This window comes from Sparus aurata, chromosome 9, assembly GCF_900880675.1.
Source record: "Sparus aurata chromosome 9, fSpaAur1.1, whole genome shotgun sequence".
Classification (NCBI taxonomy): domain Eukaryota; kingdom Metazoa; phylum Chordata; class Actinopteri; order Spariformes; family Sparidae; genus Sparus; species Sparus aurata.
In genome coordinates, this window is record NC_044195.1 from 24,369,051 (window position 1) to 24,383,555 (window position 14,505).

Below are 14,505 nucleotides of genomic sequence, written 5' to 3' on the forward strand. Positions count from 1 at the left end.
AATGTTGTCTTAATTGGACTGCTGGAAAAAGTGTCTCGACTGCTGGATCCCCAAATTCCTGGATTCGTCCCTTTATATGGATCAGCAACAGAAGTTCTAAGGGTCCGTTCTGGGTCGAGACCCATCCTCAATCCAAGCTTTGTAGAAATCTATGCGGGTAAAAACTAAAGATAAATAAGATGAACTGACAGGGGTGTGACAGCGGATACAATCCTTCTCGTTAGCAACATGTTCTAAATCTATACCCCTTGTCTCAATCCCCTTGTATTCAAGAGGGTGCGGGGGCAGAGGGATTCTTTAGTTGAATTAATTGATTCGCTGATCCTTTTATCTAACTGAGGTTCATGCAGGTTAACATCGCTGGCCATGGCTCTGAAATAACGGTGGCCTTACTATGCTATTCATTAATAAATCCATGTCGTCCTGAAAGTCGCAGAGAGATTTGTAAGTGTGCCTTTTTCTCTCAGTTCTGCCCCATAGGACCTTTTCTCGGATAAAAAGGTGTACTGTAGTCAATCGGAAGAGACAAAAATACATTTTTTATCCTCTTTGAATTGAGCCCCGAATTACACACGATGTCTGCCAATAAAAAAAAACAAAAACTAATTTTCCAAGTCAAGAAAGCCACAGTTTGTCGTCAAGATAGTTATACCATCTAGTTGTCATTTAGCTCAATATACCCATGTCCGTCACCTCTGAAGAGAAAATGGTGAAAATCACAGTACATCAAGCCAAACTGACAACTGCAGTTATGTGAAAGGAGTATCAGTATGTGAGCTTTATTGTACATGACAGGCTCTACAAGGTTTCATTACTGAGTTTTGGTGACATTTAACGAGATAACATCACTTACGCGACTCTTAGTTGTGTAGTCTTTCTAATAGCAGTCTAATAACTGAATTTGTTTTATGATAAATTCTAACTTTCTTGAGTTGAAATATTATCTTTTATACTGCCAAACATCACATGTGTAATCCATGGCACAACTCCAGCAGGATCAAAAATGTGTTTCTTTCTCGCCATTCACTACTGTACAGGTTTCTCTGAAAGTTCCATGGCGGTCCAACAGAAATGGCGTGACTTCCCCCCTCTGTAATCCTATAATATTTCTATGATCATTCAGTAGCGTCTGTGCTGCTGAAAATAGCACTCCAGGCCGAGCCACCTCTGTAACAAAGCCTTTTAGGGTGGGAACATCTACAGATATAAAGTAGTTTTTTACCAGGGTTAGAGTTTGGGCAATCGCAATTAACAAGTCACCGACTGCATACTGGGTCCCTAGTAGGTTCCCTGTTTAGAGCCCAAACAGATGGACGGGTTTTGAGACTTCTGTAAACAGATGCATCCTTTGGGTCTTGCAGAATACGACGGTCAAACGAACAATCCAGACTTGACTTTTGGTGAAAGTAGTTGCTTGTGACACCTTAAACGAGGCTGTAGGTGTCAAAAGCCTTGAGAGTGGGCTTGAGAAGCTGAACGACTTCCTGCGTACCACCTCCAAAACACTTTGGGTTGTGAGCTTTTCTCCAGCTGCAGGACCTGTTCGCTCTGTATTGTGAGTGCTCTTCTTCCAAATGATAATTCATGTCGGCTTTAGTGAAGTAGCGACAGCAGTATTAAGATTGTATGGATATTTTCTTGGACGAGAGAACAAGTTTGAACAGAAACAGATATCTTCAGTTACAATACATCCCACTAAGCAGGTAATTGCATGAAAAAATCCGCCTCCCTAACTGCTAGAAATAGATGAGCTCTAATTTTGTCTTAGGCAATAGTTCAGCAGCGGCAAAATGAAGCCATCGTCTTCGTTAAGATATGTTTCTCAAAGAGAAAGTGAAATGTATCAGCTTAATGACAGCGCTTCAGTTGGGAACTGCACTAAGCTATGAGTTTAAGTTTTAAAAAGTAGAAGGCACTGAGGAGACAGCATGGGAAAGACAAAGAGAATGATAATGTTGGAAGAGGTATTCAGGGCTGTCTGAGCCACAAACCAGGACATCTTATTCTTCCTTCTTATCCCTTGTTATATTGTTCCATTTCTATTTCTGAAACAATGCATGTCTGATGAGCTATAGCTTCCCCACATATAGCGGCTGGAAAGTAATCCTAACTTGATATTCTGCTTGTTACACTTTTGGAAGATTTGAAGAAGGAAAATTATAGAACTATCTGGGATACGATTTTTAGAGCTTTAAAGCTTACGTGATTAATTAATCCTGAATATTCAAAGCTTCAAAGCGGGTTGGTGTCAAGATGCATGATGTGAGCAGACAAGGTATACCCAAATGCACAAGACGGCAGGCAGGAAGTTCAAGTGATCAAGTTATTGAAACGCTACAGATGACTCGACAAAGACTTAACTAATGTCTGGACTTAAATACAAACCGAACTAACAGGGGGCTGGATACACGCAGGGAACAGGGCTGAGCTAATTAGGCGGATGTAAGACAGGTGGAGAGGGGAAATCAAGCTGGTGAAGAACACAAGAAAACAGGAGGGAAACAAGAGAAGAAAGTAAGCAAGCAGGAAGGCTTAACTTGCGGATACTGTTCTGTGCACCTGTATCATGTTGACGTTCCTGGTTTTGAGACTAAATATACTCCATAGTGGACCTCCATTTCTAGGTATTCATCAGTCCTTTGTCTTTTTTTTTTTTTTTTTGGTGGAGCAGACGCACCTGCTCATTCTTCCTTGGCAGTTTTAGAAGACTGATTCGGACGTCGATTACCATGACAACAGTAGAGGCTTTGGAGCATCCGGGTCAGCCTGAAAGTTTTGCAAATAACCGCATTTGATTGCATATTTTGAAGACAGTATAATATCGCAAATAAAGCTACATCTAAAAGTTACGCTAATTAAATACTTTTGCTTAACCGTTCAGTACCATTCTCCTATAGCTCCAGGTAATGGTATGTTCATTTACTCTTTACAGTATGGACTACCTCACCTGGCTGCTCTTTTCATATTCATACCTCCATATCCCGGTAATTCACCCCATAATCTTCTCACCGTGGCCTCCGCCCTGGACCCAGTAACTGATCTACACCCTGATAGCTCCACGGCCACAGGGCTGGGAGTTACACATGGGCTAAGTGAATATAGTTTGCCAATCTTTCCACTTTCCTCTATCCTGACTTGTTGATTTGATGATTGTATGACCAGTTCCACATATAGTATATGAAAAGATTATAGCTTCCTTTTTTATTCTTTCTTGTCCCATCTATTGTGTGTATATCTGTTCATGTGGGTGGTGATCTACAGCATGCTGCAGCGTATAACGGCCATTGCAGAGACATTACGGTTTAACTCTTACTCTCTAAACCTGAAGTGCTCTGAGGTGTTATTCAGAACCACATTTTGGCTCTGAAGTACTGCATATGACTTATTACCTGAGCCCATGATCCATAATAACAACCCTTTTAAGAAGCTGTTCAACCCCAGAAATCTCCCCACTCATGTTTAGTTATTAAGAAAATCCAACGTATTCTTATCTTAAAGCTTCAAAGTTAGTCCGATTCATTTTTTTCTACTTAGCCAAATCCCTGTGCCTGCACTTGTTCTCTTTCCTTACACAGTGTCGCAGTGTATAAAATTCTCTTCCAGAAAAAAGTACCCTTGAGGTAAAGTAAACACAGATCCAAAGCAGCGAGCAGCAGTTCACCATCCTGTCCACAGAAAGGTGGAGATCAAAGGCAGCGGTTCTTCCTCGGCGCCTGGGAACACATGCTTTGATCCTTTATTGGCCTGACCTCCATTCGACCTCGTGGTTTCAAACAAAGGCCTTTGTTCTCATTCTCAGACCTCAGGAAGGAGCCAGATGAGTACAAACTCCGAAGTTTGAAGACGAGGGAGGATGGGAAGAAAGAGGGATGAGAGACATTATGTCAGGCACGGAGCAAACAGAGAAAGAAGCACGGGCCTGAGGAGAAAACACTCAACAATGCTGTAGAAAATTCATGAAAATACGTATCAGACCGAGTAATGGTTTGAATTTGTGCTTTCAAGTCCCTCCAGTTCCCCTGAATCCACAGTGTTGTGCTAAAAGGATTTTTCCACTCGTGTACTTTAAGCACACTTCACACGCATAATTGTTTTTGCAGCAGAAGTACATGTGTCTGTTCTCTAATTAATTTTAATTTTGGTTTCGGTGGTATGTGCCAAGCACTAATCCTTTATCTGATTAGTTCCCCAAGACAGTATTTAGACTACAGGCAAATCAGATCTGTCACTCAAGTCAGATCTGATCGGAAGACAGACTGTCCACAATTTTACTGACAGGTGATCAGATCGGATTTGTGTGTCCAGACATCACTAACTAGAAGTCAACGTGAGTTCTTTTAACATACTAATGTAATGAATTTACATCAGGCAGATGACATGACAAAACATACTTGATGTAGGTAGGTTTGAAGTAACTCTGTGAATTTACCTCAAGCCAAGATTTCTTTCCTGAACTCAGCCAAGTAGTTTTCTTGCCTAAACCTAACCCAACTACAGCCGTACCATAAAGGTCCAGTACACGTGTAGCTTTAATGCTGTAGCAGCCATGTTGTTTAGGGAGATGCTGACAATCTACCTCTTCGGTCGTTAAGGTACGAGGATGTGTTGCACTAACTATTTGAATGGATCCCTGCGGTAGCGATTCTGACATCAGTAACTACATACACTGTTGATGAGACTAATGTAGAACCATCTAGTGGCAGAACTGATGTTCTCTGCCTCCAGGCTGAAGTTGAAGTTTAGTTGTTTGAGTTGTGTGTGGTTGTATGAGGTACTTACCACTATTAATAGATGACAGTCAGTGCCCTGTGTGGAGAAGCACCTTAAAAATATATATCAGTTTAAGAGCACACTATGTTTTGAACATTTTTGATGCCTTACATTGCTGTCAGACTTTGCCTTTTCCTTTGGCACTACTTCCCTTTTGTGCCGAGGCATACCGACGTTGTAACGTTAATACAACATAGTCATATGGGTTGTCCTCCAGCAGCAGGCGGTCCTCTTACCCTTTATGATGTTCCTTGTGCATCAGGTTGTGTTTCCTTCAGGGGCAAAACACATTTTCATATCTGCTACTAGCTTTTTAGAGATGTCTTGATCTTGCAGAACTCCCACAACAAAGCTTTAAAAATGGTCACAACGATCTAAGGTACAGTAGATCACTGTATGATGTTGCAGCGATTTTGTGATGTAATGAGATTCTGCATCACAAGTTTCTCTCCTTTTTTATTGATTTATTTAGCTGTATGGTATCGCAGTCGGCTATTGTATAGATTATTCCACACTCCACTGACATATACATACTGCAGATGGGAGTCTCTACAAAAAACACATTCCTTAGGGAAGTGAAAGCCTTACATGGCAGCTGATAGGTTCAATGAAAAATGCAAAAGACGGGATGCTATAGTTGAATGGGCATAACATTTTAACTAATACATATCACCATGAAACTTTCCCAGTCAATTACTTATGTTAAAGGGGCTCTATGTGGCAATTTATAGCAGTTTATATGTATTAATCACTTTTTTATTAGCCATTTGTGAGCAGAGTGTAACATGATGTGAAAAAAGAGACCGGTCCAAAGCTCCTGTGCTAGCGGTGTGAACATTAACACTCCCTTTGTCCCAAAGCCCCCAGTTCTGAGCCGCTAGCTGAGCTAACTAGCTTAGTGCAGTTCGCTGTTACTCTGGTGATGTGCTGCCCCCTATTTGTTTGGAGTGTGATTTCTCCAGATGGGCAATTCTTACATATTGCAAACTTAAAACGAATTTTCTTTTTTAAAAAAAGGTTTTTGGAAATGTTTAAATATGCAAACAAGACATTATATATATCAAAATCAGAATCAGAATACTTTATTGATCCCCGGTGGAAAATATTTAAACATTTGCTAATTTGCATACATTTCTAGAACATTAATCTGGCTGAAATAAACAACTAAGTTTAGTATTTTGAACTCTCAACTAGTCTGAAGGAAGACTTGTTACTGTCGCAAAATACTCCAAAATGTCAAAATGAACCAATGCAAGACATTTTTTTATTTTAGATATTCCACTTAGACATTCAAAAAGCCTTAAAAACTTACAATACAGACAACAACACATAACACACTTATTCAGCTTAAACCCAGTTCTAGTGTGTGTGTGTGTGTGTGTGTTTGTTGTGAAATAATTAATAATAAAGTGTATCTTTCAAAATAAAACTGTCAACAGAGGAAATGAGGCAATAGAGGTAAAAAAAGATAGATAGATAGATAGATAGATAGATAGATAGATAGATAGATAGATAGATAGATAGATTCCTCATCTTGGTACAGCACAACTCGTTCCACTAGTACGGTGCTGTCATGCCGAGAAGCCGCCGTGAGTCAACCTCCCAACACATGCACACACTCACTCTGTATGCCATCATTTCACCGGCCTAATATGAAACCTAGTCTACAACTGCGCTTCGCCCTGTATCCTATTACATCGACAATCATCATTTTCCCCATATGTCAAACTGTGTCGGGGACTCTGTGGAAGGACTTTGGCCTTGTGTCACCCTCCTCCAGTCAGAATGGAAGAGAAATATTTATACCTGCCAGACAGACTGATGTTTAATTCATCAGTTTAAGACTGTGGCCCTGCTGACCGTGGACTCTGGGAGATGGAGGCTTTTCAGGGTTTATAACCCCTCATTAACACTCAGTGGGGACACACTGCTTGAATGGCTTCACTTGTGCACATGTGTTTGCATGAGCTCGATTGCGAAGGTGTGCTTTTTTATGAATGTATTCCATAAAATGTGCTGTTATTTTTATTTGCCCAGCTGCCTCATATGTCTGCATATTTACTGTACGTGTGTGCCTCACATAACAAACAGCTGCAGAGGCAGCATTTCTCTGCCCCCTGACCCAGCTGTAGGCCTGCCTGTCAGCCGGTACACACCACATATCTCCCAAGGTCCTGCCTCGATACAACCCCTCACCATTAAACCGCATTAAGTCATTGTTATGCAGGTAAAAGAGACGTGGAGAATGCTGGCAATGAAATGATGATTTGTATAATGAGAGTGAGATGAATGGAGGGTAAATGAGTGGGACGGATGGGAGGAAAGGTAACAGAGTTTGGATGAGTGATGACACCTCTGAGGGTTGAGAGGGCGCTCGCACCCCTCCCTCTCTGCTGCTGTCGTATTCTCAGCATTCTTGACCTCACCACAACTTTTGAGCCCTCTGTCTAGAGAACTATATGCAATGCTGAATGATTAACCAAGGACTTATATCAGCTTTTTAATAAAAACTTGTCAAACTTATGTATCATTTACATGTCAGCACAAAGCCCCAACGACTTATTTACACCTACTCCGGAGAGCCAATGTGAGCTTAATAATATAGTGATTAAAATATGCTTTGAACATTTCTGAATTACTTTTCTGGCAGCCCGCAAGTAGACATCCAGAGCACAGATATCCAAGATGACATCGCAAAACAACCAGGGAGCATGAAAGCACATTTGAGATGCCTGGAAGTAACAAAAAAAAAAAGGGATGTGAAAATAAAGAAACATCTCGACACTCTGTCGAGAGTCTGTTATCCAAAGTAAGCAGGAGAAAACAGATGGGGGAGCTAAATTGGTATTCAGTCAGTCTTGGTGTTGTGTACCATCTGTTGAGAATAATATGGCACCTTCAGATTGCAGAGGATAGATGAGAGGGCTACTCGCTCGCTGCAATCATCCCGCCGAAGCAACAGCTTCCTGGGCTTTACAGTTGTTAGAGCGGAGATCTATTTTCATTAAGTGTCACATAAGTAGAGCTGTGATGACGACTAGCTTCCCTTTCTGTGCTGGAATGTGTGAAACTCCATGCATGATGGCATACTGTAAGTGTTTTGAGTAGTACGTACTGAAGCAGGCCAAAAAAACCAATGTCAGTTTTGTAGAATAGAATAGACACAGTATTTCTCTTCTACTTTGTGAAAATGTATAGCATAATTATCCTGCATACCCTGTAGTAGCTTTTTGATTCATGAGTTGTTTCAGTTTCAGGCTGCCAATTTTTTAACCATGACTGTGATTGATTATTCAAAAAAGTTGATGGTATGAATAACATGAATATATTTAGAAATCCAGTGGGTTCCAAAGTTAGTAGGAGTCTCATGTGGATGTCTTCATGGTGTGGCAGGTGTTACAGGCTAAACCACCAATTGTATCAAACACAAAGTAACATTTTTTTTTTGATATACAAGCAAATAATTAATACCAGACAATCTTCCCATATGCATGTATGGGTGCGTGTGCGTGTGTGTACTGTGTCATGCAGTATGATGCTTGCATTCTTTGAGTTCCTCGATTTATACATCTTATTGTTGGTGTGTATAATGTGTTAGTGACTGCCATGTCATTGTGTAAACCAGCGTTCTCATGCCAAAATTCCTCTGCTGAATGCCGCTGGTGGTATGAACAACTGCTACAGACACAAAACTGTCAGGAAGGACATATGAGTGGCGTGTCCAATCAAACACATACACACAAACACACAAGGCTTATTCATGGTCCGACCACTTCATGCCGGGCCAAGCAATGATGGCAGGTTTCCATTAAAGCCACACAGCAGGTGGTAGCCACACCTCTGTGGTCCCGCTAGATAACAGAACCAACCACAGCCAACCAACAGGCGACAGGCATTTAGTGTAGTTTGTGACTATGACACCTGCAACACTTCAAGGCAAACAGCCCATGCTGTGCGGTGGGAAGAAGACTTGGTCTGTGCCAGTGTGGCTCCCCTGCTCCCAACTGTTCATGGCGTGTCTTTGGACGACCAAACCCCCTGACAATGGAAAAAAACCTTAACATACACACTACTGTCAGATTACTATGACATGTAGCTCTTTTGTTCCCTCAAAATATCCTCCATCTACTGATGTTGATGATTTCTGAGATTTCTGAGCTGACAATGCAAACACACTTAAAGAACACAAATACATTTAAACTGTTTGAGCTTTAAGCCAACAAACGGCAATTATTAATTGCAAATTGTACAGATTTACTCAAACCTCAGTGCAATGACACGCAAGCGCATGGACACACATATGCACACAGAAGGGCTGTTATAATTGGTACTGTGAGCGGTGCAGATGTGAATTCAGCAAGACAGATGCAGGGGTTCAACTCTGGTACCACCACCTGATTTGCATGAGCTGCTGCTTGCTTGTCAGTCATTAGGACAGGCTCAAACTCTCAGTACTCTGGCAGCTGAAACAGTCTCCCGACAAGGGAACGCAGGCATGTTCGTGTATAGGAAGAAGAATGCAGAGTGCAGCCTGGGTGCCATGGCTTGATTTATACATAAGGCTGTATTGCACCATGATAAGGCTGGAACGGCCTTGTCATGGTGCAATACAAGACAAAACAAGACACCACCGCTTGTACGGCGGCAAAATTCACTCAAGTGGATATTTGAATTTTCACTTGTTTATGAGAATACTTAATATACGAGCTCATTCATGCTAAGGGTAAGGCACTAATTTTTGCACATAATACAGGCATCCTGAAGCTTAATGGAATGGCTCAGGCATCACTTTACATTTATCTCTGCACATTCCCGACTCATTTCCATAACGTTTACTGCCTTTTGCATGGGTAAGCATTGATGATAAGAGCTGGCAAAATAATACGCCACAAGAAAATAATCTAATTCCAGTCTCATTAATTAAATGAAAAAGAGTATAGATTTCAAAATACGTGGCTGTCCACCGTGCTGCAGAGGGGATAAAGGACAAACTTACAAATCGGCATACACAACTACTCTTAGTGTGTGTGTGCTGCTGCAAAGCTGCTCATGCGTCTGGTTCAGTGTCTGAGTTAATTATTGCTCATTTGGGCATTAATGTCAGGGCTGGTGGAAGTAATGGTTTGTTCATATTATCAGAGTGAGGATAATAGGCCTATAAAACTACGGGCTCCCTGTAGTTAGCACATACACATGGGCAGATACAGGGGTGAGGCCCCAGCTGAATTCTTATTGGCCCCAGAAGTGCCCCTTTGCTTCAGAGCACTTCCTTGGCAGAATTGTGAACTAACTGTACGTTATTTTTCTCCCCAAGATCCTGCATCTTGATGACTGTGCGCACTTGCGGTTGCCAGTAGCTGCTTCAAACATTGCCACCTTATTATTTCTGTTGTAATGGTTTTGTCTTTATTACTGAAGCATCTAACGCTGGAGTTTGATTAAGTTCAGTGGACCTTGGGAAGATCACTGCCCATGGCATCTTTCAAACAGCTAGCTGGACACTTATAAAAGATACTTTAAAGGTTCCGTTTTTAAGAGAGTTTATTTTTCAGTCTCATTCCTAACTCTTCAAATACTGATGCCTTGGGTTTTCCCCAACTCATCAAATAATGATGCTTTGCGGTTGTAGGTCAGGTTGGCCACCATCCCAAAGTGTCAGTGTTTGAAGTCGGAAAGAGACTCAAAAATCAACTTTTCTTACAAGTTGGACCTTTGAGTAATCATTCTGACATTGTTTTTTGGAGCCAACAGCCTCATTTTTACAACAGACTTAGTGAGTTTTGTCAGAAAACTATGTATAAGTAGTTACTTATTAGATCTTTGATGACGTAGACATTATCGCCTCTCTAAGAAAAGTCTAGACTTAGACCAATTTCCCAGCTTAGGATCAGTAAAGTATATCTATCTATCTAAATGATTTTCCACCTAGTTATGTTGGAGAAGCCCAACACGTCTGCGTCGAATGACCTTTGATGAAGTAATGAAAAACACACTTCAGAGAATAGACTAATGGCTTTTTCTCTTTTGTTTTTCAAATGGAAAAACCACTTTATTTGCTGTTGGTCTCCAAAGAGTATCCAGACATGATTAAGCATACTTTACGGGGCTTAAGGCAATTCAAAATTAAAAAGCTCACCAGGGTAAATAAGAAAAAAGTTGCAAGTGAAGTGAGGAAGAAGACTCTTTATTGGTCACAATCATACAAGATGGTGACAACTGTTCTCTGCATTGAACCCATCCCTGAGGAGCAGTGGTTAGCCTTCATATGGCACCAAGGGACCAACTCCAGTTCTTTGTCTATGTGCATAGAATAAATGTTACTGTAGCTAAGTACATCTCTGCAAAACCACAGATAAGTAGAAGCCTTGCAGATCCACTCATGCACATGCATGAAAACAGCCTCTAAAACACCACATGGCCTGCACACATATGTAGTAACATATATAAGAACATGACAGAAGTTCATGTATCTTTCAGAGGCTCATATCAGATCTCTCAGGTTGTGTGCAAGTGTGTTTACCATGTGTATGCCTGCTTATCACCGTTGTAGCAGTTACCTGACCTATTAGCGCCTCTCTCGTGGGAAAGGAAGCGTTTGATATTAATAGTATGTTGAGTCCGACCTTGTGGAGGTTTTCTTACGCTCGCTCGCTGCATTTTTTGCCACCAGGATTCGGCAGTTCCCCTTGTTGAGTGGACAACCTTCTGAGTGGGAATCGATAACTTTGAACTTGGTGAGTAAAATGACTGCAGATCAATAACCCTGTTGCCTGGATTCAACCAGCATGATCGCCTCCCCCACCGAGGGACAAAATACAAGCAGATGGATGGAGCATCGGCCTGCAATACAAAAGTGTGTCAGGAGAACAACTGCTAACGTGCAATTCTTTATACTTTAGAGTGTCTTTAGAGTTAACATACTGTCTTATACACACTGTAGAGATGAGTCACTATAGACGATAAAAAGCTCCATGTTATTATATTGCAAGTTTTAGACATGAAACTATACAATAAAACCGTACATGTATTGTAACAATGCTCAGCTAGCTCAATTAAAGGTGTCATTCAACAACTCCAAAGGCACCACACCTTCACATCACACGTTGCATTGAGCAGCTGTTGAAATATAAAAGAGACATTATTATGTAACAAGCACCAATCATACCATTTGGTGGTACTTGCTAACAATAACATCCAGTTTATCCATTGTTAATTGGGATACTGTCATCCTGATGTTTATATCTTAATTATGCAAACCTAGGCTGAGCTGCTAACTTCATATACAAAGCCTATTAAAGATTATGTTTAAAACGACCTTAGGACATTTCCAGCCGTGTTTGTGGCAACCAAAACAGGTATTTCAACTCAAATGATTATTTTTTACTAAACCTAACCAAGCTGTTTTTGTGCCTAAACCTAACCAGACCATAAGCACAGATTTGTCAAAGCTGTACACTGGTCAGATTTTCAGTTTCCAATAGTTTAACATATCATTAATAGTAGTGTGACTATTAGCAGTAGTAATAGTAATATTGATAATGACTGTATAAGCTATTTTTGGTTTTATCTGAGTTCTGAGACTAAAAACTTTCAAGGCAGCTTCTCAAGGACGGTCTATTATATCCTCTGCTTCCAGAAAGGTGACCCTCAATCAAACTGTGTACAGAACCCACCAAAGCCCAAACTTGTCTCTGTCTCTCTCTTTCTGTCTCATTCGCTCCTACCAACGGTGAAAATGCAGGAAACAGCAGAAACAGCAACGTGCGAAGGAGTAGTGGGGGTGGAGGGTGTTTGAGATCGGTGATGCCAGGCATGATGGGATGCAAATGGATGCGTGAAGTGTTTACACATGGCTAATTCCCAGCTGTCAATCAACCTGGAGTCTTGGGAGATGGTTAAACCCATCCTACATGATGGGAAGGAGGAGAGGAAGAGATGGATGGGAGGTAAAGAGGAAGAGTCGGGGGACAGAGAGTTTGTCAAGAAGAGGAGGAAAAGAAGACAGAAATTAGCTTGGGGGAGATTGTCCTGCCGGATGACTTACTATTATTGTAACACATTATACAATGAGTGATACTAGGCAGGTATCATTGTCCCATGGGTGAGAAAAACTTTAAATGGAAAACTCGGATTCTTCAGTAGGGTATATTAAATGGTGTGCCCATGCATATCATTTTAATTTCATTTAACCTTTTCTGAGCACCAATGCTCTTTACTTGGAAGCCCATGATCCACACACACACGGTCACACACACACGGTCACACACACACACACCTGGAAACCGTCCAGCAAGACCGAAGTCTGATCTATTGGCCACAGAGCAGTCTTTCACTTCTGCACCCATCAGGAGATCGATCCTGCCATCACAAGCCCACACAAGCCTGCCTCTCTAACCTTTACGCTACTGCTGCATCGCACATTTTATAACCTTTATTCATCCTCAAGTGTGGGTGCCTGACCATAAATGCTCATTTGCAGAGAAATATACATTTTCAGCAACAAGGAAGTAAATTGGTGTTAAATATAAAAAGAAAAAAACAAGACAAAAAAGTGATGATTTAAATTTGCAAAATTACATTCATGATTCAAAACGAAATGCTGATCATATAATACTACTGAAGTCAGTATGAAAACCTCAGCAGGTTGGCATGTTTAATGGGGCTATGATGAGAACAATATGCTGAGCAAAACTTAACTCATTGCATGTCCTGTGTGGACAGCTGCATTGTTTAAATTGGTGGTGTAGCCATTCCATCAGATGGACTTTGATATAGACGGTCAGATGGCTGAAGATGACACAAGATGTTACGCTTCAATTTTCCATGTCAATACACATAAAGACCTTACCAGTGTTTACTCATTGTTCAATGACAAAGATAAACTTGCTGGAACATTTGTCAAGCTGTTGTCTGCAGCCAAAGTTACTGGTCAAGTTTGCTGTTGTAATTATAACAACAGCCCCTTGAGGTCACCACCTAACAATGAACTTAACTGAATGAAGCTACCTGATATATGGCTTGGATTGACAGCTAGGGTTTTATTTGACAAAGAAATGTTAAAATAAGACTCGAGATTTCAGCTCAACCCTACAGTAACTCTCCAAAAGCCGAACAAAGACCTTAAAGGGGCTCTGCGGGACCTCTGTGATGAGCTGGAAGCCATTACTTCAAGTTAGCGAACTCAGTTTTTCAACTAACAATAGCTACTGTTGCTCTCTGTAACTGAGAAAGGAGAAAGAAACTGAGATGAGGCACTCGAGATGTTAAATCATCCGTTGGTCTGTCGGGAAAAATCCGACCTTAGTCCTTCACAAGGAAATCTACAGTCCAGCAGTATTAAACAACTTCAACAAAGCATCCATAAGCTGGGAGAGATGGGGAAGGTCTATTTTTCCCATCATGTTACATTCAACTCACATATTTCAAAAGAAAAGTGATCAATAATGTTTATTCATATTTATTGTTACAAAGAGCCCCAGCCAAAAACATAAACAGGACACCTCACTGACAGAGCAGTCACTCCAGTCATTAGACTACTTTACCACTTTAAATAGCATCTGAGAAATAGAGAGCGGCAGGGCGACAGAGAGCAGGACTGGTTGTGTGAGACAGCGAGAGAGGGAGCCCGTGAACCCGCTGTGCTGATGAGCTGTCATCTCGGTATTATGCAGATGCAAAGCAGCTGGTTCACACAAGGGTCAACCTGACAGGAAGTCAGTACAGCAGCCAATCACC